This window comes from Perna viridis, chromosome 6 (genome assembly GCF_037379345.1).
Source record: "Perna viridis isolate PV_CMFRI_1.1 ecotype Kerala chromosome 6, ASM3737934v1, whole genome shotgun sequence".
NCBI lineage: Eukaryota > Metazoa > Mollusca > Bivalvia > Mytilida > Mytilidae > Perna > Perna viridis.
Window position 1 is genome coordinate 27,832,261 of NC_142450.1, and position 16,968 is coordinate 27,849,228.

General features: G+C 32.6%; 1 pseudogene across 1 annotated transcript; it reads right to left on the bottom strand.

Annotated features, from left to right (window-relative positions):
* Positions 1-1,725: 1,725 nt before the first annotated feature.
* On the bottom strand, positions 1,726-16,968 carry LOC148614346 (3'-5' exoribonuclease HELZ2-like; annotated as a pseudogene). The gene is made up of 9 exons (XR_015923918.1): positions 16,943-16,968; positions 14,875-15,865; positions 13,140-13,997; positions 10,318-10,528; positions 9,503-9,640; positions 8,153-8,774; positions 5,278-5,419; positions 4,668-4,834; positions 1,726-4,369 (listed from the first exon to the last, which is right to left on the bottom strand). The product of XR_015923918.1 is annotated as a 3'-5' exoribonuclease HELZ2-like (transcript).

The window sequence follows — 16,968 nt, forward strand, 5'->3', positions numbered from 1 at the left end:
TTGATAATACATTAGATCAGCTGCTTGATTTCAACTTAAATTAACTATCTGTAGCAAGTAAAAGATTGATGATATTGGAAACAGTATTAAAACATATCCAGCAAATAAAGAATAAGAATATTTGAAATTAAGTAGCTTTATAGTTACACACAAAGTACAACTAGCTTGCAAATAATTCCTCCTTGTACGAAGTTAAGTAATTTGCAAAAGGTTGATATTTACCATCCACTAGGTGGTTAGGTGAAAGGGGAAAGATAAACTATGATACGTTGAGCAAATTGGATATATCATAACGATCCATGAGTTCATAATGACGGCTATACAATTTCTGTAGTGATGTCTTTAATCTTGTAGCAACATAACATTATTCCAGTACAAAAAGTCCACGTAGTTACAAGCCCTGGCATAAAATATGGGTTCCGATATGAGACTCAATACGCAGGAAATTCAGGAATGTTGCCACATTTGAAAAGCATATTGGCAATCCATAATGAGAAGAAAACATAATTTTGAACGATAAACTCACAAACGCCTATCTTTTGTAGTAAAAAAGGTTTATCTTAAGGCATTTAGGCATAACTGTTCGCCAAAGTATATATGCTAAGCGTAAAAATACTTATTCCTCCGATTTTGGGGATCTTTACATAAATGTATTAGTTGAGATGCTCATCTCAAGGAAAGATGGTAATTAATCGATAAAATAAAGATTTGAGATTTGACATGCAGTGCGAAGCGGTTGACAAAGATGGTTGTGCAGACTTCCAATCTCCTTATGTTCTAACGGAAACCATAAATATTAGTTAAAATGTGCTATATAAGACGTCCGTATTAAGTTTTTGTACTTTTCTTTAGCTTCCTTGCATATTGCACAATTAACCTAGTAGTGACAGCAAACCCAAAATGCCTGGTTAAAAAGAGGTTGGCGAGGAAAATGTGTTTGTTTGATATAATTTGATGGCCAACTTAAACATATTTCTAGTGCCTTTTTTTCTGTTTGTTATATTATTTACTTATCTATTTTTTTTTGCATTCTGTTGTTTATAAAACAATGTTTATATTTCACTTTGGTCGAAAGTGGAAAATGAAAATACATGCTCTTAACATTAAGATATGGCTATAGTTAATTGGTTCAAATCTTTATACTAAGCATCTTCTCAGGGTGTTTAGGACAGGATATACCACACTGTTTTTTATTGCAATGTCAGTATTTTTATGAAATACGGAAAGAAAGGTGAATTGTTATGTTACATCTTATTAATATCCCATGAATGAATCCTGTTTAACAATTTTCTACATGTGTAGCACATTCAACATCAAAAGCGTTAATTTGAAATACTTCTGATTATAAATAGCCAAGTTTGTATTCAGTTTAAAGTATTTCTAGTTTGGTACTTATCATTCAAAAAGATTAAATCATTTAATTAAGTAAGTATGAAAATGTGGTGTAGAGCTATTTACTATAATTATAAAAAGACCGGTCAAAACAGAAAGAATAAATTTCATCAAATAGGCTTCTGGGACAGGGTTATGTTGCTACAAGATTGAAGTCATCACTATAGAAGTTTTATGGTCGTCAACATAAACTCGTGGATCGTTATGGTGTATCCAGCAGCACCTTGAAAACTGATTTATTCAACGGGTCATAGTTTTCCGTTTGTCGTTTGTCTACCCCGGGCTTGACTTTTTATGAGCAACTCGGCGGACGTTTCTAGAAAGCAGAGGACGCTTACCCTACCTGTGCACCTGGTCCATGCTCCCAGTTTTAGTGGAGTCCGAGTTGCTCATTAGCGAACTGTACATTTTATCTAGAGGACCTCGTCAGTCTTATTTGACAAACTATAGCAGACTTTATTCAAGGAAATATACGACCTTTCCTAAATTCGTCTTTACCCACTTTCGATAAAGAGAACGAGTTATGTCATATAGCCTTCATAGTGATCCATGACAAAAGCTTTTAAAAACGACGAATTGTGTTTGTCGTATGCCTGATCTTCATGTTCAAGAACCAACAAAAACTTATTATGACGCTCTAAGATAATCGCTCTGACTCATTTTGTATTGTTCATTTTCTATTAAGGATATTAGTTGTATTTCTAGACTTTGTGGAAGTTCAACATTCCTTCTGTACTTCGTTAACCTTATTTTAGATAAGAAAATATAGTTTGTATAAGCTTTTAGTACAGGTGTTTTTGCCACGTAATTGAAACGGTACGACTGACATTATAACCTTGTCAACCGATTCATATGTACATTTCAGTCACAAGGACAAACTCATCTAGTGAGTTATAGCTTTGCTTTTACATTTCTTCCAGAGAAACCAGTAACAAACTCTTTAATATTTGCAGAAAAGCAGTGAATGTCATCCTATATGCGCACCTGGTTTTCTCATTTAATGTATAATGAGCAGATACTGTTCTTACCCGGTTCCAAACATCAGAAATAATTCAAATCTACACACAGCTATGATAGTCTTGTAACCTGTGTACTTAAATATTGGCACGACAATACCAAAAAAAAATAGAACATTTTTGTTACATTAAAATCAACGAACATGGCCGGTACAAAGACGGTATATATATATATATATCTAAACAATATAGGCAACAAAATTAAATATAGTTATTAGAAATAAAAACATCACAAACTAAAGCACTGGCAATATAAACTCCAACAAAAGAACGGGAGTGGCACCAGAGGCACTCGTCACACTGCAAGTGAGGTCAGTAAAACCGGTAAAATATAAATACAATCATAGAGGTACATGTATAATGAAAGCTAAATCATATTTTTATATATAGATTTTCACCATCACTGTACAAAACTAAATAGGTTTGATAAAAAAAAAATAATGATAAAAACAAGAGTAAAATAAACAAAGTTTAATTTACAACAATAATAAAATACGAGCGAAAAATGAAAAAGTTAAAAACAGATTTTCACCGAGGAATATAAATCAAAAATCGAATATTACGTAACCAGACCAAAAGGTATCATTTGTTCTTCGGGTTTTTCGATACCATGTATACACTACAAACACTACTATATTTCGAAAAAGAACGTGATAAAAATAAATACTTTTAACACAATACAAAATAAACGTTTATTAAAATTTAAAAAATAGATAACCGTTATTCAAAAGATACTTCATACTTAAACTTGATTACACAAAGCCCTATTGAAAATGTAGAATTCTTTTGTTATGCAGCATTTCGTTTATTATCATCCACTTGAGAGGAGATGATTACATATGGATGGACGGAAATTTTTTGTAAAGGTATTTGCTTCCTGAGACAGTAAAACGCTTATTACACAATAAATGAAAACCAAGGATTCCAAACACCGTCGTTGTTTTTTTTATCTAGTCAATGGAACAAAATCAGTGTCGCTACTGCAGCGTAGCATTTTGTTCCTACAAAGATATTCCAGGATAAGAAGTTCATACACAGCCACAGAATCATAACTGGTTATCTGTTAATTCTTATCAATTTGTAACGAAGAGTTTAACAAGCTGATCGAAAGCGATTTTTTTCCAACATTTAATCAGGAATTATATAGAATAAGACATGGAATCAGACATGGAAAAGAGACATACACAACAATGAACATAACAAAAGCAAATGAGCAACTTGGACTCCACTAACAACTGGGAGCTGGACCAGAGTAAGCGACCTCTGCTTTTCTAGAAACACCCACCGAGCTGTTCATAAAAAGTCCAGGGAAGATGAAAGAGGAAAGGAAAACTATGACACGTTGAGTAAATCAGTTTTCATGGCGCAGTTCGATACACCATGATATCAATAACTCAAAATTGGCGAATAATAAATTTTACAGAAAATAATTTGTTTCCTCACATCACTGGTCAGTCATGGTTGAGAATATTTGATGTCATATCCAGACTCTATGTAAAATGTCCCGTCCTTTGATTTGTCAGTCGGTCTTACAGTCTCTTTTTTAAAAAATAAATCACATACATTTAACGCATTACAGATATATACATAGCAGTTTCATAGTTTTCTATATAAAAAAATATTACTAAGTATTCATTATTGATAATATCGATACCCGTTATATTGTGGAAAATTTGACACTTTGTTTGTATATCCCACACACAAGGAATCAGCTAACGCATATAGATTAGTATGTATTTTGATACTGCCCTGATCGTTTTAATGCAGTTGCTCATTGAGTATTTGTTTCCAAAATGTAGCAACACGAGCATTTTCATAAAATCGTTTAAAACAGTATACGATCTCCAACTATACATTTCTCAAGACAGGAAAGTCGTCTGCATTGTATACATAATTTTTGCTTCCGTAACCAGCTATTAACTCTTTCCATACTGGACCACACTTTAAAAGACTTTTGTTGCCTACATGTAAATAAAATTGATACAATTAAGGTCACTTCGAGAATATAATATAGTCGAAATGGAATTTAACATGAGTATGCAAATTTTCAACTCTAAACACTATTGTTTAAGGAAGGATATTGTAAATCAAATTCATAAATTGTTGGCAATATTTTCATTTTATGTTTTTATAGAATTTAGGAAATATATCGCAAAATTAAAATTTTATTCAAAGGTTCAAAGTTGATTTTCCACAAAATAAGCCATTTTGTATTTTAAAATTATAAAATGTGCCATTATGTTCTTAAGTGAAACATACATATATGCAATTACTCATTAAAATGAGTCCTCTCTTCTAAGAGCAACGATTTTGGTCGGTGATAAATCCTAGTGCTTGATTTGTCCATCCTGCAGTTGGCTTTTCTGGTATTTCATAATCAGGAAGAGATCTTACTAAGCTGAATATCACATAGTCCCATTCACCATCTAGGTGTATATGTTTAAACAAGTTATGGAACAATTCAGATATGTACCCTATGTCCTCGTAAAAATGTTGGGCCGTCGCAGCTTACTTATAAAAATACGTATTTACCAATCAGAATGTAATGAAAAATAACAATCCCAGAATGCCATACAGTTTTTGAATCGGTCCATTCTTATTGTGCACGGTTTACTTCTATGAATATAAGTATTGTTTTGCTACTAGTCGGAAATAAACGACAATAGGATGATTCATTCAATAATATATCATTTATTTTGAAATAAATTGATAACTCTATATAATATGATATAATCTTACTTAATTTCATAATATCAAGGATAATAGGGTTTTGTTATTCATCTTCGTTAACTTGATGTAATTTCAAAATCTAAAATAGATCGATTTTTAGGTGTATCTATCATGGTGGTTGAATGAAAATGAAACTGACCTTGACACTGTACAACTGTAGAAACATTTTCGTTGGGTAGAACCTGGTAAAGTTGTGTACACTGAGCATTATACTGTGACATTAATTTGATATTATCTTTCGGTACACGTTCTTTTGTTCTAAGGCGCTCAAACAATCGAACCTACAAAAAAACCCTGGTTAAATCATTGCCCATATAACACATCAAAAAGAAAATGTAGAACTTGCAATGGCATCATAATTTCAACAGCCATGAACAAGTCTTTACTGCAATCAACGCGTGCTCGAAGATGGCACCTAACTGGCGGCTGCTGCAACAATTATGAAACAGACCACTACTGATGGCTGAAAGTTAAAAATGTGGGCCGATCTGTGTTTCGATATCGAAATTGTATTTATTCGTTATAAATCTTTCCTTCAGTGACCAAAGCAGATTTCATTTTAAATTTTAATTGCCTCGCATTTTTTTAAAAGCACGTCAGACCATTCTTCAAATGTATATTTTATATCCCTGTTGCTCATATACATTTATTTTTGTATGATTAATTCGCTGTGCATTTTCTTTGAAATATAATTTTTAGGTTTTTTTTCCACATTACTTAACCTCATTCTAATTTTAGATTTTTCTCTTTTTACATGATACTTTGCCCAAAGTTTGATACTCTTAATCATATATCAATCGTCATTCTCTTTCATCGAAAAATTGTTTTAAGCTAGAAGTATAAGCACGTACTACATGGCGTAATTCATCTCAGTTGTATCTTTATTGTTCGTTTCTCGAGTATTATCGACACTCCGAGCTCATGAGAAATAATCATGCAAAATATTCTTAAGACTATAGATATATGTATAAATTGTGAATGAATTTAATTATAAAATTATTATTAAAAATGTTAAAATTGTCCAGATAAGATTTTTGATGATTGTTGTTATACATATATTTCAAGCCAAATTCTTAAAAATGAGATATTTTTGCAAATTAAATGAGTGCGAACACTTAAAATTACCTTAATGGTCTAATGTAATTGTTTAAAATGTTAAAATTATCAAAATAAGCATCATATGTGTTGCTATCATACATTTATTTCAATCAAATTTCTCAAAAATGACGCATATCTTCAGATTGTAATGGTGTAAACAAAAATTTCAATTTCAATAATGGTCCCACATCATTGTAAAAGTATTAAAACTGGTAATATTAGTATCCTGTTGGTGGTTGCGACACTCATATTTCAGTCAAAAATCTTTAAAATGACAGATTTTTGCAAAGTGTATGTGTGCGAACACTTAATATCCTTATTAGTCTAAAATTAATGTAAAAACTGTTAAAATTGTCTATATCATTATTATGTTGATGGTTGTGATGCATATATTTCACATCAAATTCTTGAAAATGAGTTAAGTTTGCAAATTGAATGATTGCATACACTTGGAATTACCTTTATGGTCTTATATTATTGTTTAAAACATTAAAATTGTCAAAATAAGCATTACATGTTTGGTTGTGACATTGATTTCAGTCATATTATTAAAAAATGACATATTTCTGCAGATTGTAAGGATGCGACAGTTTTAATTTCAAAAATGGTCTAAAATTCTTGTATAAACTATTTAAGGTAGCAAAATTATTATCCTTTTCGAGGTTGCGATAATTGACATATTTCTGCCAATTGAACGGGAATCAGCATTTTTTTAAAAGATCTTGTTATTATTGCTAAATGTGTTTAATTTGTCAATATTTAATTATATCGAGTGCCTCCGACACCAAATTATTTCAGTATAAATTTTCCAAAATGATTTACGTTTAGAAATCGTGTGAGCGCGACCATTTTTAATCGATAACGACCAGACATTACATATTGTACAAATGTACTTCCGGTTAACATTAAACAAAAATGTCAATGAATAATGAACTGCGATACCTGTAATAATTAAAACTTACTCTAAAACAAGCTTGTTTAAAAATTATTTTAATTGCTGTCATAGAAATATGATACATGTAGGTACGTTGCTAGCGGAAAAAGGCAGAACAATTTGTTTGATTGACCAATCAAAATAATTCCCTCGCCCCATTCCCATTGCCCTATTCATTTACCCCATTCCCAATGCCACATTCACCATTCCCCATTGCCCCATACCCCATAAAATGGGAAGTTTATCCCATACAGGTACTGTAATGGTATTTGCAGCTTATATAAGAAACAAGTATGCATTTTACTTTACTAATTCTATTCTTTTTTTTACACCAAATAATTCTCGTGCATTAATGTTGATGTGACGTGAATAACGATAACGAGAAGCCAGTTACTGATCAGTATTTGTTTCCGAAATCCCGAACAATTCATTTTCATTTCTCAACGTAATGTATAGTTATGAAGTTACAAATGGGTTTTAGGGTCATACGTTCTAATACAAAACTGTATATATCAAGAATAGTAGCCATCTAATTGTTTTTACGGAAATCGAATGACCTTTCTGACATTTATGCTACTGTTTCTTATTGATGTCATGTTCATCTTTTTTTCATAACAAAAGATTAACGTATTCTTATCGTAATTTGCTATATATTCGACGACAAATAGGTATTAAAAATTAAAGTAATTACATATTCATTATCAATGGTTTATACGGAAATCTTTAAATAATATTTTGTTTTTTTTTATCTTAAATAAGCAGGAAACAGTGTGTATTACTCACTTTACATTAAAATAGTAAGGCCAATTCCTAAACTGCTTTTAATACATCGATTTTGCTGAACAAAAATGTAATATTTCGTACAAAACCTGAACTGTTAATATAGAATTGGTTGCTTCCTGCTATTTATCCCATTTTTTTTTACATCTTTATATCATTACATCTAGTGCGTTGTGTTTACATAATATCAAAGCTAACATACCATCCTATATTGTACTGTTAACATTGTCCTATACATATGGTCATTTGAGTATCTCTCGAATAACGACGCCGCTTCCTTACATTTTACGATATGACTGAGTTGTTTATGATCCCCTATTAATACTACCTGCTTTGCTGTACTAGCAATGATTGGAACAATAGTTGATGGTTCTGAACACATACCGCTCTCGTCTATAATCAACTGGTACACATTGTTCTTAAGGACTTCTACAACTTTAGGATTTGCAACCATAGATGTTGTACAGAATATTACGTCATAATGAAGCAATTCTTCCTTCGTTGCCTTACTCTGGATGTCCATGTACTCTTTTACATGGTCAACTGTTGTTACCGTATGCTCCCTATTTCCTAATTGATCAACATCATTTTGAAAAAGTTGATTTAGTTCATTTAACCTATTCGCATATTTTTCCCTTCCTGTCGGATGATGCGATGCAGGACTACTCCATGCTGTTCAAGAAATGGATCTGGTTTTGAGTCGTGCAAATTTCACTGTCCATCCAATGCTTTGCCCGGAACATGGTGATCCTTTTGTTCAAGGACACTACCATAAATTCGAATAAGTTTAGGAGCTCTATGCCTTAATTTTTGTAGAACCATTCCTTCAAAATTATGTTTATATCATCACAATGTTTGACCCACATTGCAACTTTTTTTATCTTATTTATTGGAAATGTGACATATAAGTATATTTTGAAGTTTTTAGTAATTTTGTTGTAAGATTACATCATAAACTTTTGTTTTCTTTTATTTTCTGTTAAGAACTTATTTGTTAACAAAAATATAACTTATTTACGCTGTAAATCAACTAATGTTATTAAAGTATAATTTAATTTCAGAGGTTACACCTTTCTGGTTGGATAAAAAATTTTGTTCACAATCTCATGTACCAAATGTTGTATATGACTGTGACGTCATCAATATTTTTCAATGATTCATTCGTTGAACTTTGATACTAAAATTGAATTATAAGGACTGACTGTTATATTTTTCAGTCTATTTGAAATAACCTCAATGCACGTGGTTCACACTTTAAAGTAACCTGCTACGTAGCTTATTTAGTGTGCACCACGTGATTGAGGTTATTTCTTCATAGACCGATCTTTTCTAATGAACTCTTTTATTGTATCAATTTTGTAATACAGCCACAACAATATTTCTCTTGATATTTGAATAAGTTTAAACCACAATGTACTTTTATTTAATCGTTTAACGACAGGTGATTTTTTCTTACGATAAGGTAACTGTGTATCTTAGTAATGTAGCAATAAAATCATTACAACGTTTTTTTTTATATATGTTTTCCTTCATTTTCTTTATTAGTACTTACTTGCGACTAAATATACGGCTTTGTTCGATGGTCCACAAAATACTAATTTGTACTTCCGTTTACCTCTTTCCTGCATGATGTTGTTAAATTTGTTAAACAAATGAATGAGTTTCACGCCAATGTACGTCTTACAAGTACCTTCAATAGTTACATATTAAATTTGAAAACCTCTTCAAACCTCTAAGAAAGTGCTATCAAGGAAACCAAGATAGAGCGGAAATCAAAAGAATCCAACCTAAGGACGGCAACCAGACAAGCAAAACAAACATACAACAAGGAACATGAAATACCCAAAATAACACCACTAATTGAGGCACTCGGGCTCCAATAAAAACTGCGAGCATGAACCAAATGCACCGGCAGAGTGATCGTCCTCTGTTTTTCAAAAAAATAAGTTGCTCATAACATGTCAAATCCAGGGTAGATGAAAGAGGAGAAGAAAACTTTGACACGGTGAAACAACTAGTTCTCATGGCACAGATAAATAAATCGTAATGATCCAGTAGTTCATTATGACGATCATCAACCTTCTACTTTGATGACTTCAATCTTGTAGCAATATTATTTCAATATCATTTAATAAAAACAACATGGCCCTCCTGATCAATTCATTCAAGAAGATAACCAAAGTACACTTATCCATATACTATTCCACAAAAATTGTTAAAAACAGTTGCCATCTACAAAAATGTAAGTTAAGACGATGCAATTAAGGCATTAACAACAAAGCATAGATGAAAGTTATGACGTTTTTAGTTAGTTATACGATAAAATAAGTAGAAGTAAAGTTCTTCAATTCTTTACGAAATACTTACCAGATCCACCTTGAATTAATTTGAATTTTCGTTTTAATGCAGTTCTTATAGCCCAGTTTTGTTCTAAATTATTATCCTTCAATCCTGCGTTTAAGTCACCTTCAACCACCTCATCAGCTATTGTAAAATGTGTGCTATCTAAAAGAGGATGACTGTCTATAATTTGATTGCAATTAAAAAAACGTAATGACAAAATGCAGAATTGTATTAATTATCTTGAAAGAAGTACAATGTAATTTAGCACAGATATCCTCAACGCATCGTTTGTTTTCATGTTCCTTTCAGGGACTGTCATTTATAACTAGATGAGGAGTCTTCGAATAAGTAAGCAACAAATAAAAAAAAAAGATAGATATAGGACGAAAATGTCAGCATAAGGCAACCCATTGGTCCTAAATGAACGACGTATCTCAGGGCAGGCTGCAGCAGACCCAAAACATCATTATATACAGGTACAGCGAAAGAGTTGCCGCCATTTACTCAAGTAACACAAAAGAAAACTAAACATAGTCTGTTTTACAACATAGATATTTCTTTCAACCTCCTGTGTGAACTGCAAAATTAGCATCGTTTCATCGACAATATTCTGCCAACAATGTCCGCTGTGATATCTATGGCAACACCACCTGCACTGGACTTAGTGCAGAAGGTGTTGCCATAGATGTCACAGCGGTACAAGTTCGAGTTCCGCGGAGGGAACGACCAAACATTTGCTTCGCAAATTTGACAGTTCTAACATCGTTGGGAATTTTTCAGACCCTTCTATAAGTTTACGTTATCTTCCCTGTATCAACTTGATCCGATGAAGCAGTGTAGTTCATAGAGTCGTCACATTCCGAGACGTTGTCTATATATATATAGCAATGGCCAAAGGAAAGTGATAGAACGATAATAGGGATTGTTAGATCAAAAATAAATATCTTTATTTAACATAAAGTAAAAAGGATTGGGCAGCAGTCAAAGCACTTATAAGCCCCTCCTAATAACACGAGTATACAATATATTTACTTTTATGCATATATGGAACATGATAAATTACTTCTGCAACATAAAACAAGAATACATGTTATGACAAAAGTTAATCAAATGTATCACAAAATGAAGAATAAACTAGCTAAACTGTCCACTCGGTGGGCGTTTCTAGAAAAGCAGAGGACGCTTACCCTACCGGTGCACCTGGTCCATGCTCCCAGTTTTTAGTGCAGTCCGAGTTGCTCATTTACTTTTGTTACTTTGTATGTATGATTTTAGTTAATTTATGTTCTTTGTTGTGTATGTCTGTTTTCCATGTCTGGTCTTTGTCCCTGGATTACATTCTTTTGATTACCGCTATAACATTGGTTCCCTTGATTGCTCTTTGACGAATGCAATCATGAACTACATCGATGAATTTTACATTCCCACCATAAGTAAACATGTTATCACAAAGTATCAGTTTTGATGACAGAAAAAATGGCAATCCAGAGAGTTTCTCAAATAACACCATTCTAATAATTCAATAAGCAGGCCAATTGCAAAGATGTTGATTATCTTTACATTTACCAAACATCTTGGACATTTGGGACAAGAGGGGTCACCCATACTAAATTCATGAAATAAATGTGAATTTTAGTTGCTGGCTTCGTTAGTCAATTTCTCAAACGACAAAGATAAATATTACTTTTCCTTGTACCATAATTTAAATATTCAGGTTCACGTTGTCTACAAACATATCTTCACGCCATTTTAGAAATTACATAAAACAAAACCTTGTATGAAAATATCGGTATTTATTACCAAATTTTTAGTCTAAAATGACTCTATTTAATATATGCTAGTAGTTTTTGCTTCCCTTTTTTAAAGCAGCGTGTTTACAAACACGCTATTATATTTTCAGATCAACCAATGGGTTATGTTCACATTTTAATTTTGTTTTTTATTGATCACACGATGTATGTGTCAATCGATTATCTACGGTGGAAGTAATCCAGTCTTAAAGGAATCCTTTATAGGCTTATAACGTTTTCTGTATATAAACACTTTTTCCAAATACTTAATTGATGATTAATTTACTTTGTTTTATCTCATTGGCAATTTGTTTAATTTATGAATTCAATGTTGTGCAATTTACCAAGAATTCGTTGCAATAGTACTCAATAACACATGTCATTTACCACCTAAGCTCCAGCAAGTCATTGATCATTTTTTTTCTCTGTTAGACTCTGTTTCCCTTTCGGGTCAAGGGCGGTTCTTGTACAGTATTCCATGTAAACCTGACTTACCTAAATTAAATGTGATCAAAAATACCTGGAACGTTAATGTTGCGTCCTAAAGCAATGTTTTGAGCCAGAACAAATTCACAGTACTTTCAGACTAAATTGAAGTCGTCTATGAAATAAGATAAAAAAAATTTCAATAAACTAAAGTACTTTTAAAAAGTCATCAAGTAAAACTGTTCCGTTAGAAATTTTCCTAGAAAAACTAGATCCATTGTAGCTCGTTTAACTTAAATTTCTTGGACGATACATTCATGCAAATCATAAAACTACCTCCGTTTTGTACTTATTTAGAATTATTTTGCACTTCTACATTGTAATTTGCAATTGATAAAATGTAACAAAATTCATCCTAGTGAAATTACTGAAAGTAAATTAGCTCTGATATTTAGTATAAACATTAACAAAATGTGATATTCGTGCTTAAGTTGAAAATTTGAACTTCCTTAATTGTATATGTAAATAATGCAACACAAACCTTTCACGTTACACAAAACCCGTTTCAGCACAGTGTTTTTACAAAATTTATATTCATATTTTTGATTATCAATTTCACAATAATCAGTGCAAATTGTGGAGTTCAAATGCGTTTCTGTCAACGGATGATTTGTGTATAACTTCAAGTCTACAATTATCAACATTATCTTCTGTGGGCCAGGAACTTTTCTCGTGAAATTTAAATACAACACGGACAATATTTCGGTGTCTTTGTCGACCATTTTGAAGCTTCTCAGTCTTGACTTTTTTCCGAATTTTTGTAGTTTCTGCGTGACCGCTCCAGATATCTATTTCTTCGTACATAAACTTACTGCCAATTTTGTTTTTTGATTCTTCATTAAGGTCTTGAGGAAACATGATACAGAGATAACTACCACTCAGAAGACGGCAATACTTCCCCTTGTGTTCCTCAGTAATGTACCCAAAATCGAGGTCTCGTTTGTCACAAAAATCTTGATAGAGTTCAAACATGCCTTGCCTGTGTCCAAACTTAATAGAGATGTTGTTAATCACTATAGGGATTATATCTCTTACTGCGTTAAACGTAGATTCCATTTCTATTATAGGAATCCATATTTGTTGGTATTCTTTTATCGTTTTATATCTCCTCTTTGTATCTCGTATTGAGCTCTTCTCTGCATATCTTAAAAATACCTTTATTGGATCTTGAACATGTGGTAGGCACATTTTAATATTATTTGTCAAATTCATTATCTGTGGTACTGGAATGAGTCGTCAAGCTTCCTCTTCAGATGTTAATTGGACTGAAATTATTTGACCATGATGAAAGCACACTCCAAAATGCGAGGCATGTTCAACAATTATGTCACTGTCTCTTTCTGAACTAACATCCTTAACACTGTTGTGGAAACATTCTAAATTCTCTCGATCTTCCCTTATTTGATCTTGAACCTCGTCTGTTGCAATTCAGAGTACTTTGTCCCTAAGCTCTTGGTTACTTTTTGATATGACCAAACTAATTAAGTCTTTCCAAAAACTATATCTAAAGAAAACAGTGTGTTGATGGGGATATATCATTGGTAAGTACGTTACATCAGGTACCGGGCATACAGTTTCCTTATAACTGTACAGACGTAGTCGCCATTCAGCAATTAACCTTGTATACTTTTGATCCCGTGTTTCATTATTATCTTCCTCAAAATAATTTTCAATGCCATTATACTCAGGAAAGATTGCCATGCTTTCTAAATGTATTGCACAGTATGTGTCGTCATCAGGAGGATAAGAGTAATCAAGGGAACCAAGGTTATAGCGGCAATCAAAAGAATGTATTCCAGGATCTGATTTTTTAATGTATGCATGTACTAGTCTTTGTACAATAATGTCACAGTCCGGTCAAAAGGTTGAGTAATCTGAACAGTTGGTTTGTCCCTGTTTGCAGGTATCATCGAGTACTGAGGAAGGGGATTAAGGTTTATCATTTCACTTAAAGCAATGGCCTGTTTTGGAAACAAGCTGTCACATGAATAAAGAAAAACAGCTTCACTGTAACGCTCAGATATTAACATGGCATGAATATCGTATAATACTCGTTCTGTCACTAAAACAAGCAGACGTTAATCACAAAAATGTGTCTCTAGATTCCCTATTGAAAAAGGTGGTAAACCAAAAATCATTTGACCTTGACATTTCATAGCCAAATTCAAAATGTTCCTCTTATTTCTATAACATTCATTCCTTTTGATTTCCTTTTCAGCATCTAATAGTGGGACTGTATAAACTGGAATGTTCGTGGGGAATTTCTCCTGTAAGAGTTTTCCAACTGTTTGATTGGCAAGTGTTAAATTTCATCGATCATCTTTCTCGATTTTATGCTGGTCATAAAACAATCAACGGTAGAAAAATCAATCTTTGCATCTATAGACAAAGCAGCAGATCCTATTCTTTTATTCCACAATTTTTCTGTTTTTGAATGTAATATCCGAATATCAGCATCATCAAAGTCGTATTTGTCCATATTTTCAATAATATGTTCAGCTTCGGAATACGTATAGTGTTTTGTTGACTGAGAAACGGTTTTACTAAGTGTTTCGTGAACAATATCTCCATTATTATTTACAACAACGAAAACTAATAACGTTTGCCTTTTCTGTCCTTCAACCAGATTGCACATAGTTTTTATTTGCTCAGGAAACATTGAGTGATTTTCATCTGAACTATACGAATGGAATGAAAATCCCCTAGCCTTCGCTTCATCATCCATGATGTGATCTTTTTGAACTTCTCTACTGATATCAGTCACGTGAACACCTATACGTGTGCTTCCATTCGAATATCTTTGTGAAATATTTATCCCGAAGTTGAAATATGTCTCTTCAGGCTCTCCAATAGTAAAGACTACTTGTGGACTAGTTTTAAATACTCGTTGACTCTGTGGTAAATTAGTTTCATCCAACGGACATGCAGACCATTTGGGAAGATGGTATTGTAACCTCAATAAAACCATGGCCTCCTCGATACTATCGGAACATTTTACTGCTAGAACAGCACCAAGTGGGTAAAAATTGTTTATGCTCCACTTGATCAAAACAACAATGAAAACACATTTTTGTCTATTGTCCTCTTTTATGGTAAAAATTCTATCAAATTTAAGATGACGTGTTTCTGGAATATCTTTATGAATCTCAACACTTGTTCTTAACCTGTTTTCTGTTATTCTGCCATGAAGCACATGGATTTTAGGAACCGTTGAACATTATGGTACCATAAGATGACCTTGATTTTTGTCCCTTGTACAAATAAGAACTGGATGTTTTATATTTTTAAATCTTCTCCTGTCAACAAATGAAATTATTTTCCCGTAGAAATTACCATCTCACTGGGGATCACCATTGTTATCTATCTGTTCATAAACGATGTCATCCGAATACGCTTGTCCACAGTTTATCCGTCCTTTTATAAGTACTTGCTTCTTTTTGAATTGTGGTGCAGATGTTTCTAATGTAGTGCAGATTGCCTCTTCAGGAGAATTTATCAGTAGTTTCGATTTCTGAAATATTTTTGGTTGACTCAGATATGCAAGTTCATCAACAGGGGCAAATATGTCATGATAATGTATATAATTTGTATTATTATTTCCTGCCTGATGAAGCCGTCTTTGAGGGTATTCATAGCCTTCAATTTCTAATCCCTCGCTGAACCAGCCTTCAAGTCTGTCGATAAATGATTGAACGGTTTCTGTTTGATCTCGTTTTCCTGTGTGTCCCTGTCTCTCAGTATCCCACCTTTCATCACCAGAATCAATTCTTTTCTTCTTTTAAAGGTCTGTTTAAAATATGCAATTGGACAGGCCATTAACTGTAATGGAACTATTTATTAGCAAAACCTTTTACGACTGAATGAAGTATAAAATATAAAAGGCTTTTCTTGAATTGGAAAGCTTTGTCTTTGCAACATTGAAGGCGATTGATTGAACTGTATATAATGAAAATCGCATCTCGAACTGTAAAGCTTTATTCAAATGTTTAACAACCTCATTTTAAACGCGTATCTTTCATTGCGATGAAATTATCATTAGTTTTCCTCAATCAAGTGAAAGAACTTAACTCCCCTGTCGAATAAAATAAGTTTTCCCAGTCGAGTAAAATCACAAACTTTTTTTCTTTCTCCGAAGTTTACATTCCTTATATTCACCTTCTAGTCACAGTGACATTTCCTGAGTTTGTAATGTCCTAATCTAAATTTAGATAACTAAATTAGAGTGACCTCTATACATACATCATTCCGGCTACCCGCTGAACCATTATAGCAACAAAAACATTGGACTGTTCAACATCCCTGTTAGGTTTCTCAACAATAGTACATTAAGTTACAGAGCAATTAAATAATTGTAAAACAGTGATGTTCCCTACTGTAAATTTTTAGCAATGGCAGCCAT